The sequence below is a fragment of the Rousettus aegyptiacus genome, unplaced genomic scaffold, assembly GCF_014176215.1.
Source record: "Rousettus aegyptiacus isolate mRouAeg1 unplaced genomic scaffold, mRouAeg1.p scaffold_m13_p_3, whole genome shotgun sequence".
Classification (NCBI taxonomy): Eukaryota; Metazoa; Chordata; class Mammalia; order Chiroptera; family Pteropodidae; genus Rousettus; species Rousettus aegyptiacus.
The window spans coordinates 52,592,204-52,611,819 of record NW_023416306.1 but is presented as its reverse complement, the minus strand read 5'-3'; the positions used below and the strand labels follow the sequence as shown (position 1 = coordinate 52,611,819).

General features: G+C 33.2%; 1 protein-coding gene and 1 pseudogene across 39 annotated transcripts in view; one reads left to right on the top strand and one right to left on the bottom strand.

Annotated features, from left to right (window-relative positions):
* Positions 1-19,616, top strand: part of PTPRD (protein tyrosine phosphatase receptor type D) — a 1,934,582-nt gene that overhangs the window by 1,186,117 nt on the left and 728,849 nt on the right. For all 39 annotated transcript variants that reach the window (XM_036238646.1, XM_036238649.1, XM_036238671.1 and 36 more), the window contains one exon: positions 12,912-12,971. The gene's annotated coding sequence lies outside the window, so the exon portion shown is untranslated. The remainder of the gene's footprint in view (positions 1-12,911; positions 12,972-19,616) is intronic.
* LOC118601241 lies at positions 17,016-17,134 on the bottom strand (annotated as a pseudogene).

The following is a 19,616-nucleotide window of genomic DNA, read 5'->3' as shown; positions in this document are numbered from 1 at the left end:
CTGTCGCTAGTAAAGAAGTAACAGCCCGGTCACTTATATTAACCAGGATAGGAGATGTTTGGTCATTTTTCAGTTTCGACAATGTTCATGTTTTTATCTATTTTCAGACATGATTATGGAGTGATCTTGTTTTGTCTAGATCACTCATGGTCAAAGAGTAACCTTGTCTGGTGTTGATGTTCTATCAAATTATTTACATTCACCAAGACTTAGCATGAGGACCAGGCCAGCTGGTAGCAACACGAAGGCCTGACAATAGTAGGGCAGCTCCCAGATATCAGGTATTGCTTTTCTCTTTCTTAGAACGAGGCACGTTAAGATCAGAGAAAGAAAATGTGCATAGAAAAATAGTTAAGATTTATTTTTTTAACGCATATTAAATGCCAGCCACTATGCTAAATGTTTTATGTGTGTGATTTAATTTAATTTTCACGCCAATCCTGTGAAGTAAGTACTTCTTTAGTATACATGTTACTAATGAGGAAAACAAAGCTTAAAGAAATAAAAAAGTTACCTGCTTAAAATGGCATAATCTATAAAATGTTAGAATTAGAATCCTAGGCTTGTCTGACTTCAAAGCCAATATGCTTAATCACTCACTACTTTATAAAAGAAAAGCAGGTATGAACACAATATTGGTATATTAAGAGATAAGCTTCTCCATTAAACTATAAGGTACATAAAAGCAGAGATAACTCATTTTTTATTTCTGATTTGTCCAGATCTATTAGATCACTGACTTACCTAAAATAATGCTTAATAAATATTAGTCAGTTAAATGAGTGATGGATGAACTGATAGAAAAAATCAAAAGTTCACACTTGACCAGGACCATTTAAAATAATTTCACTCTGGGTCCCAGAATGTAGAGAGAAACCTTAAAATGTAAATAATAATAATTACTCGGCTCTTGGATTGCATATGAGTTTCACAGCAAACTTCCACATATATGTTCTTAAAGGTAGATAATTATCTTAGCTTTTGCAAAAAAAACATGGAAGTTCAGGTATGTTAAGTCCTCACTCAAAATTATAAAACTAGTGACTAGCCAAAAATTGGCTTGAATCTTGACCTCCCCACCTTTCAGCCCAGTGGACTATCCTCCAAATTATAACCCACATGTTTAGCTGCCCAATGAAGCATTTTGTTCCTTATCCTCCTTCAAAAAATATGGAGAATATGTATAATATTGGGAAATACTATGCAAATGCTTTTAGAATCACTGTCCCACTATGACTCTGGAACTCAGCTCCCTACTTCAATAGTTGAAATCAAATCTGTATAAGTCAATTTATGAGCTGCTCACTTCTTGTTTGTCTTTACACATTTCTCTTGTCTGTCCCTACTTGATAGACCAATGTTTAAATATGTATACAAGTTTACAAACCAGAAGAAATTATGTGTTATGTCAGTCCCCTTTTAAACTAGACTCAAATAACATAATTATCATTTTCATGTGTGAATTTTTACTCCGGTTATGATTTTTAAAGATTTTATCTGACCTTGAATAAAGCAATATTTATCATCTCAATTCATTACTGCAAATATCAGTCATGTTTATAAGGCTGTGGATTTTAATTTAGGATAATTTGGCACCAAAAGAAAACATAAAAAAAAGAACATGAGCTGGTCATTCATGATCATTTATTTACATCTAACAAAAGGTTTGTCTATGGAATTTTATAGTCAGGTCATATGCCTTTAAATAGACAAGCAAAACAGAGGAATAGAACATTCTGTTGACAGGTAAATGTGAATCAATCTGGTTTCATTCAAAAGAAAATAATCAAGCTCTTTTCAAATAATATAAAATGCAAAATGATTGCCTGTTGGAGAGGAAGGGGGCCTTATCAGCTTCTCTTCTCAGAGAAATGATTGCCATATTCTAGCTGGAGGAACATACGCTGCAGCTTATCTTGCGACTTCTCTGCACTCTCCGATATTTATTAACAGTTGATTTTTTTTGTGGCGGGTCGTCCTCTCCTTCCCTCCTCCAGCGTACATTAGTTTCCCCAAATCTACATCTAGCCATCATTTTCTTATCACTTTTACTAAAAGGATGATTATTTCGTTATTAATTTTGAAGTCTTTCATATTAAGTAGTACAGCTCTAGTTTCAGACAGACATTTAACAGACCCTCTATTTGTTTTATTCTGTGTCTCAACATTTTAATTAAAGCCCCCTGAGACTCAGTCTTTTGTAGGAACAAGTAAGAATAAAGGGAAGTTATGAATCGTTGCTTCCACAGAAAAAGCAATATTTTATCAGAAATTCCTGGCGGAATTGAAACAGGATAGACTTCAAATGTGAAAACAATTGTACTCACCTATGATAAATCTTTTCATAACTAGCATACCTGTCTTTCAAGTCTCTTATTAGGCTAATACCTAAGCAATGTCCCTCTTTTGGGTTTCAAGTGTTACTGTATTGTCCTAAGGTTGTCCTAAGACTTTTCATCATATGAGTTTATCTTTTCATGTGAAAACTGCACTCTTGCTTTCTCTCAAATACTTTCTAATTTGTTTACAGTTTTTTGCTTTGTTTTGTTTTATTCTGTCATCATTGCTATATAGAATTGAACATTAGCTCTCCAATTTACTGAACAGACATTGTCCTGGATTCCTAATATTAAGCAACTATGGCAAAAGTATAGGTGTCACGTCCTCATTTTTAGTTTCAGATGATTCAAAATAACCTGAAAGCTCTAGTCTCACACTGTCCCTGTACTCCTCTGGTCATAGTTTGATGATTTTTTAAATTTTTTTATTTTTTGGAAACAGTACAAGAATTGGGTTAGTTATTTAAGTAGAAGTCAGCTTATATTGGAGCAATGTGAAAATGTTCTAATATAACCCATGTTTCTCCTTAATGTACAAATGAAGTTTTCTGTTATCTATGAAAATCAAAGAGATCCAGAATACCTAACTTCCTGGTATCCTAAATACCGATTATATGATATGCTTAATTATATCTTCTTTACATTTAGAAATCCTTGCTCACATCTATATATCTTTGGTATAGCAAATTGACTCAAACGACTAAAGTATGAATTTGATTCTTTTAGGGTTTGGGGTTTATTAGCTTATCCACTAATAAGCTATAACCATATTACAATGCTGAAATTAAAAAAATAAAATAAAATGTGGCCTACAACTTCAGATATGGTTATTATCAAGCATCTCTGACATAATGTTAAATGTGTTTGCCTCATTGGTATAGTATATACTTAGATAGGGAAGTACAAAATGTGTTCATTATCTATTGCTCTGTAATAAATTATCCCAAAACATAGCCAGCCTAAAACAACAAATTCTTATTATCTCATAGTTTCTATGGGTCATGAATCAAGGTGTTGTAGCTGGGTGCCTTTGGCTCAAGATCTCTCACAAGACTGAAATCAAGGTGTCTGCCAGGACTGAGGTCATTTCAAGGCCTAAATGGAAGAGAATACACATCCAGATATACTAACATGACTTTTGGCAGGGCTCAGAGATCCATTTTCAAGCTCTTTTACTGACTGTTGATAAGCCTCAGGTATTCTCTGATATAAGCCAAAGACATTGTTCCCTTACCACATAGGTCTACTTACCACATGGCAGCTCACTTTCCCCAGATCAAGGGTCTTAGAAAGAAAGATCGAAAGAGAACAAGCAAGAAGGAAGCCACTGTCTTTTTAAAATCTATTTTCATAAATAACATTCCATCACTTTTGCAGCATTCTTTTTGTTAAAAGCAAGTCACTAGGTCTAATCCACACACAAGGAGAGAGAATTACAGAAGTACATAAATGTCAGGTGCTAGGACTCTGAGATTCATTTGAGAAGCTATCTATCACAGCCCCCCATTTCACTCCCAAATGGCTTATGCTCCTCCCCACACACATATACACAAAAACTCACTCTCTCCCAAAGTTCTCAAAGCCTTACCACATTCCAATAGGTCAGGACATTCTAGGTTACGTTGCAGTAAAAACTTTAAAATTTTGGTGACGTAAAATAACAGTTTTATTTCTCAGCCATACTGCATGTCCATCATGAGCTGGCTAAGGATTTTTTTTATGTTATCCTCACTCAGAGTGTCTCCAAGATCACTGAGGCTGAATGGAGGGGAGAGCAAATTGATCACTGGCTGTTAACATCTTCTACATGGAAGTGACATGTGTTATTTCTGCTCAAATAGCAGGGCCACACTGAGTTAAGGAAACAAGGGAGTACATTTCTACTATGTGCCTGAAAATAACAGGAAGAGAAATATCAATGGACAGCCAAAAATACTAAAAAAATGAGTAAAGTTAAGTATTTGACCTCTCCCTAAGTATGTACCAAAATGATTATGGACAAAATTTTGATATTTAATATCACCAATATTTACCAAGTACTATTATAAGTGAGGCTTATGCAAAATGCTAAAGACTGAGAGAAAAAAAAAAAAAAACACCAAAAAACAAACAAAAAAACCAGTCCCTACCTTCTGGTTTCTCAATACAGTGGAAAAAGAGATAAGTATATAGATAACTTTAAAGTAGAAATCATTATAAAATGTTCTTTCAGACATGCTAGAGGCCTCTAACACAAACTTGAAGAGGAAATTAGAGAGGACATTTTGAATTTGTTGAACTATGAGTTCTGATAGATAGGTAGAAAAAGGCCAGGCAAAGAAAGTCAAAAAGATTTTTTTCAATTTTTTTTAAATAAAATGAATTCATGATGATTATCTTTAAGGTCCAAAGGCCTGATTCTTTATCATCTGCAGTTATCTCCTGCCTTACTTGATCAAGTTACTGGGCAACTGTGTACCTAGTTTTTCTTATCCGTGAAATGAGAAGTTGTAATTAGATGTCGTCCAAGATTCCTTGCAACTATAAAATTCTGTGATTATTTCTGGTCCTAGAGGATATATTTTTAAAGCACCTTCTATAGAATAATTATAAAATAATTACCTTAGAAAACATGTACTTATTAAAACAATTTAGTAAACACTTAGGGGAAATTTTCATATCTGAAAACCATGGGATTATGTTCCCTTCCCTTCTGACATACAATATGTTCAAAATTGTTCATAGAAAGAAGAATAAAATATAGTTTAGAATAGACCAGTGTGAGATAGTTCTTTACCATGGCAAACTTATTCTCTAGTGACATTTTTCATCTTTAATCTACCACCCTAGACATTTCTAATGATGCTCATATATAAAGAGACTCTTTCTGTTTCAAGTTTAAGTGTTGGTTTTGTTTATTTGCTTGTGAAAAGATTCCAATCCCCTCTCACCCCTACCTACACATAAAATTTATTTTGCACTGAAATTCTAATGTCAAGTTGATTAGCACCCACATAATTTCACTGAATTCCATGCTGTTCATTAGACTGCTCAACCCTTCATGGGTGCTCCTACTGCCGGAGAAATTCCTTGGCCTTAACATTCAAGTCTTCACTACTCACAGCACAACCATCATTTGTCTACTAGTCAGATGAATCATGGCTCAGGAGTGTTCCTGTTTTCTCTTTAAGCCTTCACTCCACTCTCCTCTTTCACTGATCTAACCTAAACATTCAAAGCAAATACCCCTACCAAGTATTGGCAGAGATGTGATATAACAGGAATGCTTATATATTTCAGGGGAGTATAATTGCTACAACTGCTTTGGAAAACAGTTTGGCATTATCTACTGAATTGAACATATGTGTACCAGATGATCCAGCAATTTCACTTCTCGTTATATACAACATTTGTATCAAGAAATATCTACAAGGATGTTTATTACAATATTAATTTTAATTGCTCTAAACTGGATACCACCCAATGTCCATCAGAAGTAGAATGAATATAAAAAGTGTGGTATATTCAGGTAATATTTGACAAACTGCAACATGAATAAAACCAATAAGCATAATGTTAAGTAAAGAAGCCAGACACAAAGTAATATGCAATACGTGATATGTTTATATAATGTTCAAGGCAGCTCTAAACTATAGGGTTAGTAATCAAGATAATGTTTGTTTACCATTGATGAAGGGGAGAAATGGGACTGGGAGGGAGCATGGGGATTCTGTAGCACTAGAAATATTCTATATTTTGAGCTGGGTGGTGGTTACCCTGGTGTGTGCTTTTATATCATTCATTGTTTATGCATTTTTTTGTAAGTATACTGCACTTTGATTTAAAAATAATAATAACAAAGAGCAGCATTCAGGAAACCATGCTCATTTTTTTTAAAGGGACTGTGTGGAAACACACACAAATCAACAAATAATAATAATAACTCTCTCATTCTTTCTGATGAGAGGCACAACTGATTTTTTCAGTTTTTATATCTTGCCATGTTTGTTTTGCAGAAAATTTGTACTCCAGTAACCTTCATCATTGTAGAATATTTTTTCTTAAGTTTTTATGTTAGTTGCAATGTGGTTTAAGGTAGGATTTATTGTTGTTGTTTAGCTGACAAAGTTCCAAACCACTTAACCTATTAAATATATATGTATATGAGTTGACATTAGAAAAAAAAGAACAAAAGGAAAGAGTTGGAGGAGGTGAGAAGGAAAGAAAAGAAAAAGAAAGAAAGAAGCAAAGATATGAAAGGTCTGTCACTTAGAGTCTCTAACATGTTTGAAATGAAGCTTAAAGACATATTCTCTTCCTCATCTGTCCTGACTTTCTATTGTACTATCTGCATGTGAAATAATGGCTTGGCAACTTTGCAAAATAGGTATCTTTAGGTATTTCAAATTTTATCTTTTCCATGATTTTTACTTACCTAGCATTGTTTATAAACTGGTATAAACTCAAATCTATAATATGTAAGAATAATGACTAAAGAAAAATGTGCAAAAAATTCAAAATAAAGGAGAATGGAAGCCTACTAATGAAATCTTTTTAATATGTAATTTTAAAATTAAAGGTCACAATTGGATGTGCTAATGTAGAATCTGTTTTAAAATGACATGCTATTTTGATAATCAGAATTTTTTTTGTGCTTTAGAATACAGTTAGTAACAGAAAAACTGTAATAGGAAGTAAACTTTTTCTAATTTGAATACAATTGTATAAACATCACACTATAGCATATAAATTGAATTTCATCTTTTCTATTGAAACATCTTATTTCAAGTATTAAGTATTTTAGTTAAAATATGCCTATTACATAGAATAATTAGTCATTAATAGAACTCGAGATTTTCACATTATAACAGAAAAAATGCCACTTAGCAAAAATAAAAATTATAGTGGGCAGTCCAAAATATTTTTTAATGAGTCAGAATGTAAAATGTACATGATTTGATTTCAACTAACTCTATTTAAACAATAAACTAAAAAAATGACTTTTTTTTACATAAAATACAGTAAATGAAAGAGCACTTACAAAATATTTTTATTTATGTGGGGAGACTGAGTTTATGATCAAAATCAATGTAAACCTTTGAAACTTCTTAGAATCATTTCCTGTGCACACCTATAAATCAGCCATACCTCATTTTATTATACTTCACAGATATTGCATTTTTTACAAATCAAAGGTCGTGATAACCCTACATTGAGCAAGTCTATTGGTGCCATTTCTAAGCATTTGCTTACTTCCTCCCTCTGTCATACTTTCACACATTAGCAATGATCACAAAATTTCAAATTTTTAAAATCATTATTATAGCTTTGGTGGCCTGTGATCAGTGATCTCTGATGTTACTATTGTAATTATTTTGGGGTGACATGAACCATGCTTATATAACACAGTGAACTTAATGGATAAATATGTGTGTTCTGACTGCACCACCAACCAGTTGTTCCCTCACCGCTGTCTCTTTCCTCTTGCCTCCCTATTTCCTGAGACATAACAATGTTGAAATTAGGTTAGTTAATAACCCTGCAATGATGTCTACGTGCTCAAGTGAAAGGAAGAGTCGCACATCTTACACTTTAAATCAGAAGGTAGAAATGATTAAGCTTAGTGAGAAAGGGATGGTGAAAGCCAAAACAGGCTGAAAGCTAGGCCTCTTGCATCAGTTAGCCAAGTTGTGAATGCAAAGGAAAAGTTTTTGAAGAAAACTAAAAGTGCTACTCCAGTAAACACATGAATGGTAAGAAAGCGAAACAGCCTTATTGATGATAAGAAGAAAGTTCTAGTGGTCTGGATAGAAGATCAAACCAGCCACAACATTCCCTTAAGCCAAAAACTAATGCAGAACAAAGCCCTAACTTGTTTGAATTCTGTGAAGGCTGAGAGAGGTAAGGATGCTGCAGAAGAAATATTTAAAGCTAGCAGAGGTTGGTTGATGAGGTTTAAAGAAAAAATTCATTTACATAATGTAAACATGCAAAAAAACAACAAGGGCTGACATAGAAGCTGAAACAAAGCTATCCAGAAGATCTAGCTAAGACCATTAATGAAGGTGGCTACCCTAAAAAACAGATTTTCAATATAGACAAAGCACCCTTATATTGGAAAAATATTTCATCTGAGACTTGAATAGCTAGAGAGGAGAAGTCAAAGACTAGCTCTAAAGGATAGGCTGATTCTTTTGTTAGAAGCTAATATAGCTGGTGACTTTAAGTTTAAGGTAATGCTCATTTCTCATTCTGAAAATCCTAGTGCTTTAAGATTTATGCTAAATCTACTCTGCCTGTCCTCCGTATATAGAAAAACAAAGTCTGAATGTCAGCATATCTATTTACAACATGGCTTACTGACTAGTTAACTCCACTGTTGAGACTTGCTGCTCAGGAAAAAAAAAAGAGAATTATAATAATAAATGAATAATAAAAAATAAAGATCCCTTTCAAAATATTACTGCTCATTGACATTGCACCTGGCCACTCAAGAGCTCTAATGGAGATGTACAATGAGATTAATGTTTTTATGCCTCCTAATACAACATTCATTCTGCAACCTATGGACCAAAAAGCTATTTCAACTTTCAGATCTTATTATTTAAGAAATACATTTTATCAGGCTATAGCTGCCATAAATAGTGATTCCTCTGATGGATCTGGGCAAAGTAAATTGAAAATCTTCTGGAAAAGATTCACCATTTTAGATGCCGTTAAGAACATTCATGATTCATGGGAAGAGGTCAAAATATCAACATTAACAGGAATTTGGAAGAAGTTTATTCCAACCTTCTTAAGGGATATAAGACAAAAGAATAGAGAGTGACTGTAGATATGGTGGAAATAGCCAAGAGAACTAAAATTAGAAATGGAGCCTGAAGATGTAACTGAATTGCTGCAATCTCAAGACAGAACATTAATGGGTGAGGAGTTACTTCTTATGGATGAGCAAACATAGTGGTTTCTTGAGAGGGAATCTACTCCTGGTGAAGAGGCTGTGAAGATTGTTGAAATGACAACAAAGAATTTAGAATATACATAACCTTAGTCAATGAAGCAGCAGCAGGGTTTGAGAAGATTAACACCGAAAGAAGTTCTACAATGGGTAAAATGCTATCAAACTGCATCACATACTAAGAGAAATCATCTGTGAAAGGAAGAGTTGATCAATGCAGCTAACTTCATTGTTGTTTATTTTAAGAAGTTGCCACAGCCACCCCAACCACCACCCACCCTGATCAGTCAGCAGCCATTAACAATCAAGGCAAGACCCTCCACCACCAAAAAGATTATGACTAGGTGAAGTCCAGATGATGAATTTTTAGTAATAAAGTATTTTAAATTATGGTATTAAAATAGTTTTTATAGATATAATGCTCCTGCCCACTTAATAGGCTATAGTATAGTGTAAAAACAACCTTTATATGCCCTAGGAAACCAAAAAAGTTCCTGTGATTCACTTTATTGTAATATTCACTGTATTGCGGTAGACTGAATCCAAACCTAGATCTCCTAGGTATGCGTGTACTATAAACTATATAAGGCCAGATTATACCTCACCATGAATAGCTCTGCTCTCAAAAGTTTTCGATTTTAGCTCTCACAGTTTTTTCAGCCATAACAATTAAACTTTAGCAGAAATTATGGAAGTGAAAGAACTCATGCTGTTGTAACACTTTCCTTATTATTTGTTTCATTCTCTCATCCACATCAGGCATGTTCCATGATCTGGAGTGTGCTCCCTTAGCTAAATAAATTTCCCAAAATTTATTTTCTCCTTCTTATGAGTATTTAGGATCCATTTTCCTCCAACTTTATGAAAGAAAACAAAATTCAGAATTCTTAATAATTTGTACTTTGACAACAACATAACTTGAACATAACTTAAAATTAATTTTTTAAAATATTTCTGGTTGGTGCTAAATATTTTCTGTTGTCTTCTCTACTAGATCAACAGGTCATTAGATTGATATTTGTGTTCAGAAAGAAAAGGCAGCATTGTGATGGTTCAAGAAGCAGAGAGTTGTCTTAATGTCTATGAAAATTTTAAGAAATGGCTTCAAGTGGCAAATCTGCCATGCATTATGCATTTTGTGTGACACTAAAGAGACAAGTGCTTTGCCAAGGTACATTATATGTTAACACTGATGTCAGTGAACTACCAATTTATTAAAGCTACCATAAAATCTAGCCTAAAGGTGCCATTCAGCCATAATATAAATGAGTCATGAAACAGAGTTTGAGGATTTTGTACTCGGGTTAAAAGGCAGAGCTGCGTGCCTGACAGAAGACTTTTTCACTAATTGAGAGGAACCAAAAAGATCTGGTCATATCTTTGATATTTTTCTTACTTAAATAGGGCTGAAAGGAAAGAAGTATGTGTTTGAAAGTTAGGTTATGCTAAACAGGATAAAATTTAGCCAACAAATATATAGTAGTAAAGAGACATATGGGTGAGGATTATGATGAGACTTTTTGGAAAGGGCCTCAAACCAGTGGTTGCCCAAAAGGAATTAGTGCCTAGGGTATGTCTGCCTATAGGAATAAGGGGAGAAATAGGTGTGTCTGCAATAAATACATGGAGACATGCTGACTGAGACTTGACATTGCTTGTCAGATGCCTTTATTTTTGTCTAAACTTCAAAAACTATTTCATTTTACTATGAGAAGAGCAGAAGGTTTTGGGTTCTGTGATTGGTTATTGTTTTGAAAAGGAAAGAAAATTACCTTTCATTTTCTTTCCTTGATGTTAACTCCCCAGTGGAGATTCGAAGGACATTTCAAATCACCGCAATTTCATCAAGGAACTTTTAAATCTGTTACTTCTGACTAAGATTTTACAATGCTCTCACCATCTTACAAAAAACTGCAAATAGGAGTCTACAAAAACAGTTTTGCAAAAATGGTTCACTATTTCCACTGGCTTTGAACTCCTGAGCAAACTCAGTTTCTACCTTTAAGATATTTACCAAAAAAAGAATTTTGAAGCCTGTACTAAATGAAACCTTGCATTTCACCCCTAAAGGAATAACTATATTTAGAATACTGTTTCCCATAAAAATCTCATGGGGCATTTTAGCCTATAAAATTCAAGTTAATAAAAAATGTAGAGAGATGTTTATTATGTGCCGTATACTGTGTCAGGAGTTCCGCTAAACCCTGGAATGAGACAAAACCGGTCGTTGTGGGTACTATAGTTTACAATCTGGTGGAGGAGATTGAACCAACTGAACAATTACAGTCTGAGTAGGTTAAGTGCAGTTAACAACTGCCCAGCATTTTTAATGGCATAAAGACGGAAATTGAGTTCTCGTTTACATAAAACTCCAGTGCCAATAGATGTTCCTAATCAGGACGGGGTGATAGATGGTCATCTTTATAATACTCTAGTATGAATAGACTTTATTAGTAGAGGTAAAGGGTGACCCTGAAAGCTATAGCTGAAAGACCAGGCTCTTTTCCATCTTATGGATTTTTGCTCTTCTAGATCCTCAGGAATTCTGTCTGTGCTTAGGGAACATTGAATGAAGGATCATGTATGAGATGGTTTTAAGGCCAGTCCTGATAGTGACATGATTTGTATCTAACTGTACTACATTGTGAAGAATCCAGTCACGTGTTTAAAAAAAAAAAAAAAGGTAGTCTAGACTAAACAGAAGGAAACCATTCTGAAAACAAACTAGAAGCATTAGGATAGACATTAAATTTTATAAAAGGGTACTATGGAGGAATTACGACATACTGCCTTTTTTATGTTATAGAGGTATGGATTTAAAAAATTAATAAAGGGATTTTTTTTACATAAATGTACTGCTTATGAGATTTAGGCTTCTTCTGTGCTAACTAATCCCAGGAGGGGTAGAACAGACAATGATTTGCTTTAGCTTGGCTGCTAGTGTTTAAGTGATTCACTGAACACCTTAGTGCAGAGGTCCCCAACCCCTCAGCCGTGGACCGATGCTGGTCCATGGCCTGTAAGGTCTGTGGCCTATTAGGAACCAGGCTATACGGAAGGAGGTGAATGGCAGGTGAGAGAGTGAAGCTTCATCTGTATTTGCAGCTGCTCCCCAGCACTCGCATCACTCGATTCCACCTTAGATCATCAGGCATTAGATTCTCATAGGAACACTGGTCCCTAGTGCCAAAAAGGTTGGGGACCGCTGCCTGAGGGAGCATTTAATTCCAGAAAGACAAAAGGATGGGAATTTTGAAATGTATTATGTAATTTCAGGAAGCAACAAACCAAGGCACTTGATGAAATAGATATTGTAAGAAGGCAATTTAGCTACTTTATATTAAACATGATAGCCCTGAATTCAAAATTTTAATAAATAGTCAATATCCACTGTTTTGCAGCATGCGGACAAAATAGATGTCCATGTTTATTTTTGACATTTTACTATTTAAATTAAAGATTGTATCACGGAAAATTTATACCAGATTCTCATTAACCATCTTGCTTTTCATCTTCTCTGTCTCAAAACCCACTCCCTAAAAAAAAGGTGGGGTGGGAGGATGGCAGAAATATATCTCAAAGACAATTAGGACTTGAAATATTTTTTAAATTTTTAAAAATTTCTTTCTAACTAGGTTTTGAACTTCCTGAGGCCAGGGACTGTGTCTAAAAACACCTGCTGTGGCTAATACAAGGTAAGTCTTACAACCTTCCCTTCTTTGGGTCTTACCACTTAATACAGTGCATGATATATAATGGTCACTCAACAAATATTGGTTAGGATGATGGATAGATGGATGGATGGATGGATGGATGGATGGATGGACGGACAGAATATTCAAACATTATATTCTATTTACCTGGTATTTCTCTTACGAAGTATACTAAGGTTAAATTTTTCTTAACCATAAGTGGCCAGTTTTAATTTTATAAATAGAATTACAACATACTCAAACCAATGGAATAACTAGGAAATGATCTGTCAATGAGAGATTTATTTTTCAGTTCTGAATCATGGGCGATGTTAGTCATGAATGTGTGGGATATCTAACAATGGGTTAAAGTTTTGAACTGGAGTAGCAGATGCCTATAGATTTAATTGTTGATTGAATTTAGCTGATGCTGCTATGAAACTATTTGCCCTTGGCGGTGGTCTCGCCTACATACTTTATTTTGGTTTTTCTGGAAGCTACAAAGCTATTTATTGTTAATGAGGGAATAAAGTGAGAAAAAAGATTAGCAAATAGATTAGTAAATTTTTAAATGTCTAATCTCTGTTAAACAATAACAGTAATGTTATGCATTCACTTCTCACTACTTTGCAACAAAATTTTTGCTATTAACACAGCTTTGTTATGTTACATATCTGTATCTTTCCTCTAATATAAACATTTTACTTGTAATAATATTTTTTATAAAATCATCTACCAAGTACATGTTTTCTTGCCTATTACAGTTTAATAGTATGCTTCTAATCTTAAAATAATAATTTTGTGACATTAGTAATGCCTATGCTCTCTCTCTATTTCATCTATTGGCTCACCATTCAAAACAATTATATGGTTAAAATCTATGATGAATAATAAAATAAAATAAAATAATTTTTAATTCATGTTTCTAAATACAAATTTTAGAAACAAAGTTTACAAAGTTTAAGGGTTCCTAGCATGCTCAAATACTCGTATCTGTTAAAATTTTTTTTTTATCCCAGCTTAAAGTAAAGAATAGCACCTCCCACATTCTCTGTTAACCTTAATTTTGGGTTAATGTTTCTTATGACTAAGAAAAAATAAAATATCTGTATATAGAAAAAGTCTTTTAGAAAATAAGATTCTTTTGAAGTCAAAATACAATAAACAAAGAATTAAACATGAGAGATAAGGGGTTGTAGTAAATTTATTTCAAGCTCTCAGACTGTTTCCCTTTTAGTTTCTCATTGTTTCTGTTTTATGTATTATGATTCAGCTCACCTTCACCCTAAAGCTTTCTTGGATACCTGCAGTCAAAATGATGTGTTCTTCTAAACTCCCATATTCTTTGTTCATAACTCTCTTACGATTCTAATCATTCTGCCTTACGGTTCAGCAATTTGTATAGAATTAGTTCCCATTTTCTGAACACATTATGTTCCAGAGTTAATTTAAAAACCAGTTTTTTTTTTTTTTAGAAGCCAAAGTACATATTCCGATAGAACTAATAATACAAACGATGTTCCTATTTCCTTTTAAGTTCTATTTCTGTCTAATCTAGTGACAATAGGAATATTTCAAATACACCTCTATTAATGACATTGCTTCTTCAAAACAAATCAATTCTATTATAAGGGGCAAATTACATAGATTCTAAACCTAGACTTGTCTGAATTCTCTTACTAGTTGTTTGATCTGAGGCAAATTATTCAAATGTGTTTATTTGAGATTTCTCATCTATAAAGTGGAGATAATAACAGTACCTACTTCTTATGTCTCTTGTGAAGACTAAATGTGTTCATATATGAAAATGCTTTAGAATAGTACCTGACATATAGTAGGGATTATATAGGTTACTCTATAAATATTATCATTATTATTTTTATTGAAACTTAGAGTATCAGGAACTTATCTGCCCACATATACAGATATGTTGAAAAGTGGAAATATACAGTATATTTTAGGAGTTCGCCTTCTAGATACAAGATAGATACTTTACTCATTGAATACAGTGTCTCCTGGTCAGAAAGAGCATAACTAACTACTCCTTCTACAAAATACAGGTCAAATTTATTTTTTGGTCTATGTGTATTTCTAAGATGAGTGAAAATGGAAACAAAAATACTCTAACCATCAAAAATGAAATAAAAGTAAAATAACAGTGATTATTATTGACATTATTTATTGAGCCCTCAAGATGTGCCAAGCATAAAGTTAAGGGCTATACATGCGATCCTCATATCCTCCCATTACAGATAAAGAAACTGAGGGTCAAGGAGGTGAAGGTCTCTCACAGCTGATGAGAGTTAAAGCAAGAATCTCAAATTAAACCATCTGATTTCTAAGTATTATTTTATTTCCACTCTACCAGAGACAGTGCTCTGAACCAGGTCCAAATGTATGTTTCAGATTAGTATTTACATATTCCACTTTTTTTTTTAGGGGCTGTTCTGCCATTTAACAAATCTACCTAGTTTTTCTAATCCTGTCTTCTTTATAGTGTCTGAAAGAATATTATGAGACATTTTGTCAAACAATTGAATAAAGCCTAGTCACTTTATTTGGCACATTATATTGATCAGTATTTCCTAAAATGTCTTCTCCTTCATTTGTCTGAGATTGCCAGCTCACTAGCAGTGTTGCTTTAAGGTGCTGCATTAGAAATTCTTCTTTCCCTTTGTAGTCCATTAATGTTTATCATCAGTCGCGAATTCAGCCATCTAACTCTAACATATGACAAAATGTTGAATTTTTAATCTTGCCAAAGTAAAGATAGCTTTCTTATTTAATGTATCCTTTGTCCCTTAAATATATTTAATCTTTGTTTTTGAAATGCATATTATGTGCAGAGTACACTGCATGCATATCTCATTTACTCTTCACAGGAACTCTCTGAGGTCTGTACTTTAATTATTTCTATGTTAGGATGAGGGACCTGAGAACTAGAGAAACTAATATCTTGCCCAAATTCACATAAGTAAGAGTAATATCAGGATTTGAATCTACGTAGAACTGCAGATACAATCGCCACTATTATTTTCAGATGATTCCTTATTGCTTTGAGTTGAGATAACAAAAATCATCTAACTAGAAGCAAAAATCATGAGGCTTTCACTCTCCTGCAAGTCCCTCCTTAAGTTGTCTACATTGTAAACTTTTTAAAAGGAAGGTCTATGTATTTTTATTCATCTTTGTGTTCCTCACAATCCCTAAATGAGCACCTTGATACCATGGACACTCAATAAGTGACTGATTGAGTACATTATGGGATAACTAAGATACTGTTAATGATGACTATACTAGTCTATAATTAAAGGTTTGAACATTTTGCCTTAGGGCTAGTGGCCAAGTTTAGTTAATTTGGTTAAATGAGCTGTCTTTTTCATGTATTGTCAGTGTCACTTTTCATAATTAGATCAAGCTAATGCTAGCCAGGAAATGTTAAAATGTATGAATTTGGAAATTCACAAATATGTTGGGTGAATATAATATTATTGTGGGTTCTATAGCCAAGTGCTTTGCTTATTTTGGCGAGTGAATTTTAATTTCTCGTGAATAACATTTGATTATACAGTATGCAGTATCATGTTTTAATATAAGGACCAATGCCAATACCTATAAATATTTTACATTGAGCAAACTTCTAAAATTTTAGTTAATGCTTGGAATTTCATCAATTAAGAAAGTTCAAAATAATAAAGTTTCTTTAGCTGATTTTAAAAACTGTTTATAAAGTTCTGACTAGCACTATTTTGAAGAAATAAACCAGATCTGCTAACTAAGACACCCTATTAAGTGAGCCTGGTTTCAATAATTTTATTTTTAAAGAAGTCATTGGCATTACACATAGCAGGAAAATATTCAAGTCTCTTCTAGAGATTTTTGATTATAGTATTAATTTGACATTCCCAGGTTAAAAAAAAAGTTAATTTAATGAAAGAAGGGTCAATCGTGTATGAAGACTACATGACCAGAATCAAAAAACTCAGCAGGATCTGAATATTTCATATTTCTTTTTTCTTTTTTTTTTCTTTTTTTTTTTTTTTTTTACACCTACAATACCTGGTCTTCCTAGGTGATCTCCCATCCAAGTACTAACCAGGCCTGACCCTGGTTAGCTTCCGAGACCAGATGGGATCAGGAATGTTAAGAGTAGTATGACCATAGTTTCTGCTTGAGAGAGTTATACTTTTTTATTCAGGAGTAGTGACTAAAACTTTCATATTATACACATAGCATTTAAAAGAAACACTTATTAAAATGATTTACTAGCAAGTCAGTATAGGAATAATATATGTAATCCAATGACTTATGTGGGGGTTAACTAAATGCTTTCCCCTTCAAAAAGTCTTTGATTGTGATGATTCTTCACCATGAGTAGACTTAGGGTTTGATTCGGTATGTCTATGTTTATATAGTCAGAGAACATTGTAATTAAAATAGACCTTCAAGACTCCAGGCCATGTATTATACATGAAAAAATAAGACCCAGAAAAGATAAATGACCTGCCTAAGATCAAATAGATATCTGATAGTGTATCTGTGGCTCAGGCATTTTTTTTTAACTCTGCATTTAAGATATATTATCCTTTGATGGAAAGAAAAGGAAAGAAAAATTAAGATATAAAACTAGGGAAAGTCACATTGTTTAGTCTCCTCTATAGGAAACTTCCCCATGACATATAATCAGCTACTCTTTGATTATAACTATACACGAACCTCACTTTCATGATTGGATAGCTATAATTGCAAAAAAGGTCTTCTTTATATTGATGTAAAATCTGTGTGCCATTATTTCTTCTTTAGTGTTTTTTTTTTATGCAAAATATCTATACCTCTTCAAGAATTCCTTTTATGACAGGAGTTTCAGATATTTCATCCTCTGATGACTCCTTCTACCACATCAATAAAATGTTTCATATTTCAAGTTGATGCCTAGAATTAAACACAATGTGACAACTGGTATATCTGGATACTACCATAAATATATGGAAAATCTGCTATCTTTCGATCCAACCCCTATGCTTTTGACTTTTTATATTAATTGTGCCTTTTGAATGGTTGCCCTTATGAATCAACTAATGTCAAAAGTTATTTTTCACATGGAATACTATAAATAGAGGACTTATATATTGATTTTTACATCGGTCTGTTTATTTTTATAATTTTTAAGTGAAAACTTGCAGGATTAAGCATACCTGTTTGCTATCATCATCACCATCAAGAAAACTGTCAGTTTGAATTATCTGAGTTGCTCAAGAAAGTCAAGATGATTAAATAAGAAAAAAAGAATTTAAGTCTACGTTGAGTTCATAATGGCACAAAAATAAAACAAGCAGTATAATATAAATTATAAAGTTGTTATGTAATATACATCATAATATTTTTTTCTCCCTATAAAAATGCTGCATGTTAATCAATATAAATTATAAATATTCTATTCTAGTTTTGGTCGTATTCATCAATTCACTTCTAGAAATAAAAGCTAAAAAATAATTAAGTCCCCTACAATAGATGATTGGCTAAAGAAGCTGTGGTACATATATATAATGGAATATTACTTAGCCATAGAAAGAGATGATATACTGCCATTTGTGACAACATGGATAGACCTTGAGATAATCATGTTAAGCAAAATAAGCCAGACAGAAAAAGTTGCAAATCATATGATATCACTTATATGTGGGATATAAACCTAAAAGCAACAAATGAACAGGACAAACAGAGGCTAATGGACATGGACTATATAGACTATTGGTTACCGGAGGGTAGGGGAAGCGGAGAAGAGGAGGTAGGTAGATGGGGTAAAAGGGGTCAAAAATGTAGTGACAGAAAGAAATCTAATTATGGGAGGTGAAACTCATTAAATTTTGTTAACCAATGCCACCATAAAAATAAATAAAATAATAATAGTCAAATCACACAAAATTATGTTCATGCAAAGGTAAATGTTCCTTTCTAGAAATAGGCTACTGAATAAATAAACTGAATGATTTCAAGAAAATTCAATTATAGGTAGTGGAGTAAAGAACCAGAACAATCAGACTGGTACAATGAGAATCTTCTTAGATGTCACATTCTTAAGTGTTCACATTATCTACCTCGTTCTTTTCCACTATTTTTCTATTTAGAGGCTGTAGGAAGATGGAGAATGAAATATCAGGGTAGCACTCTGATATTGTCATAAAGATTGTATTTTCATGCTTGGTATCTGGACATCTGCTTTCCAAAAGGAGTGGCTTAGAGACAGCTATATATGATCATCCAGAAGTTGAGTTCAAAAATTATATTTAAATGGTGTGCTTTCTTTTTGAGATCTCCAGAATTTAGGAACTAAGCTACCTGTTGCATTTGACTCTGTGTTTCCAAATAATGGAAAGTTTGTCAGTATCTTATCTATTTCTTTAATATTCAATGGATTGCAGACAGTAGTTCCTAGGATGGGCTATGTTGAACATGGAAGAATTGCCTGAGTCACGGGCAATATATGAACAGGGAAGTAAAACAGGATTATATAAGAAGGTCAGTGTTCCTTAAAAGAAGCAGTGAATATCTTTTTGAGTCTTAAGTTTATAAGAATTATTAAGACTATTTTGTACATTTTATTAACATGCATTGCATCTTATATAACACAAATTTTAGGGGTAAATT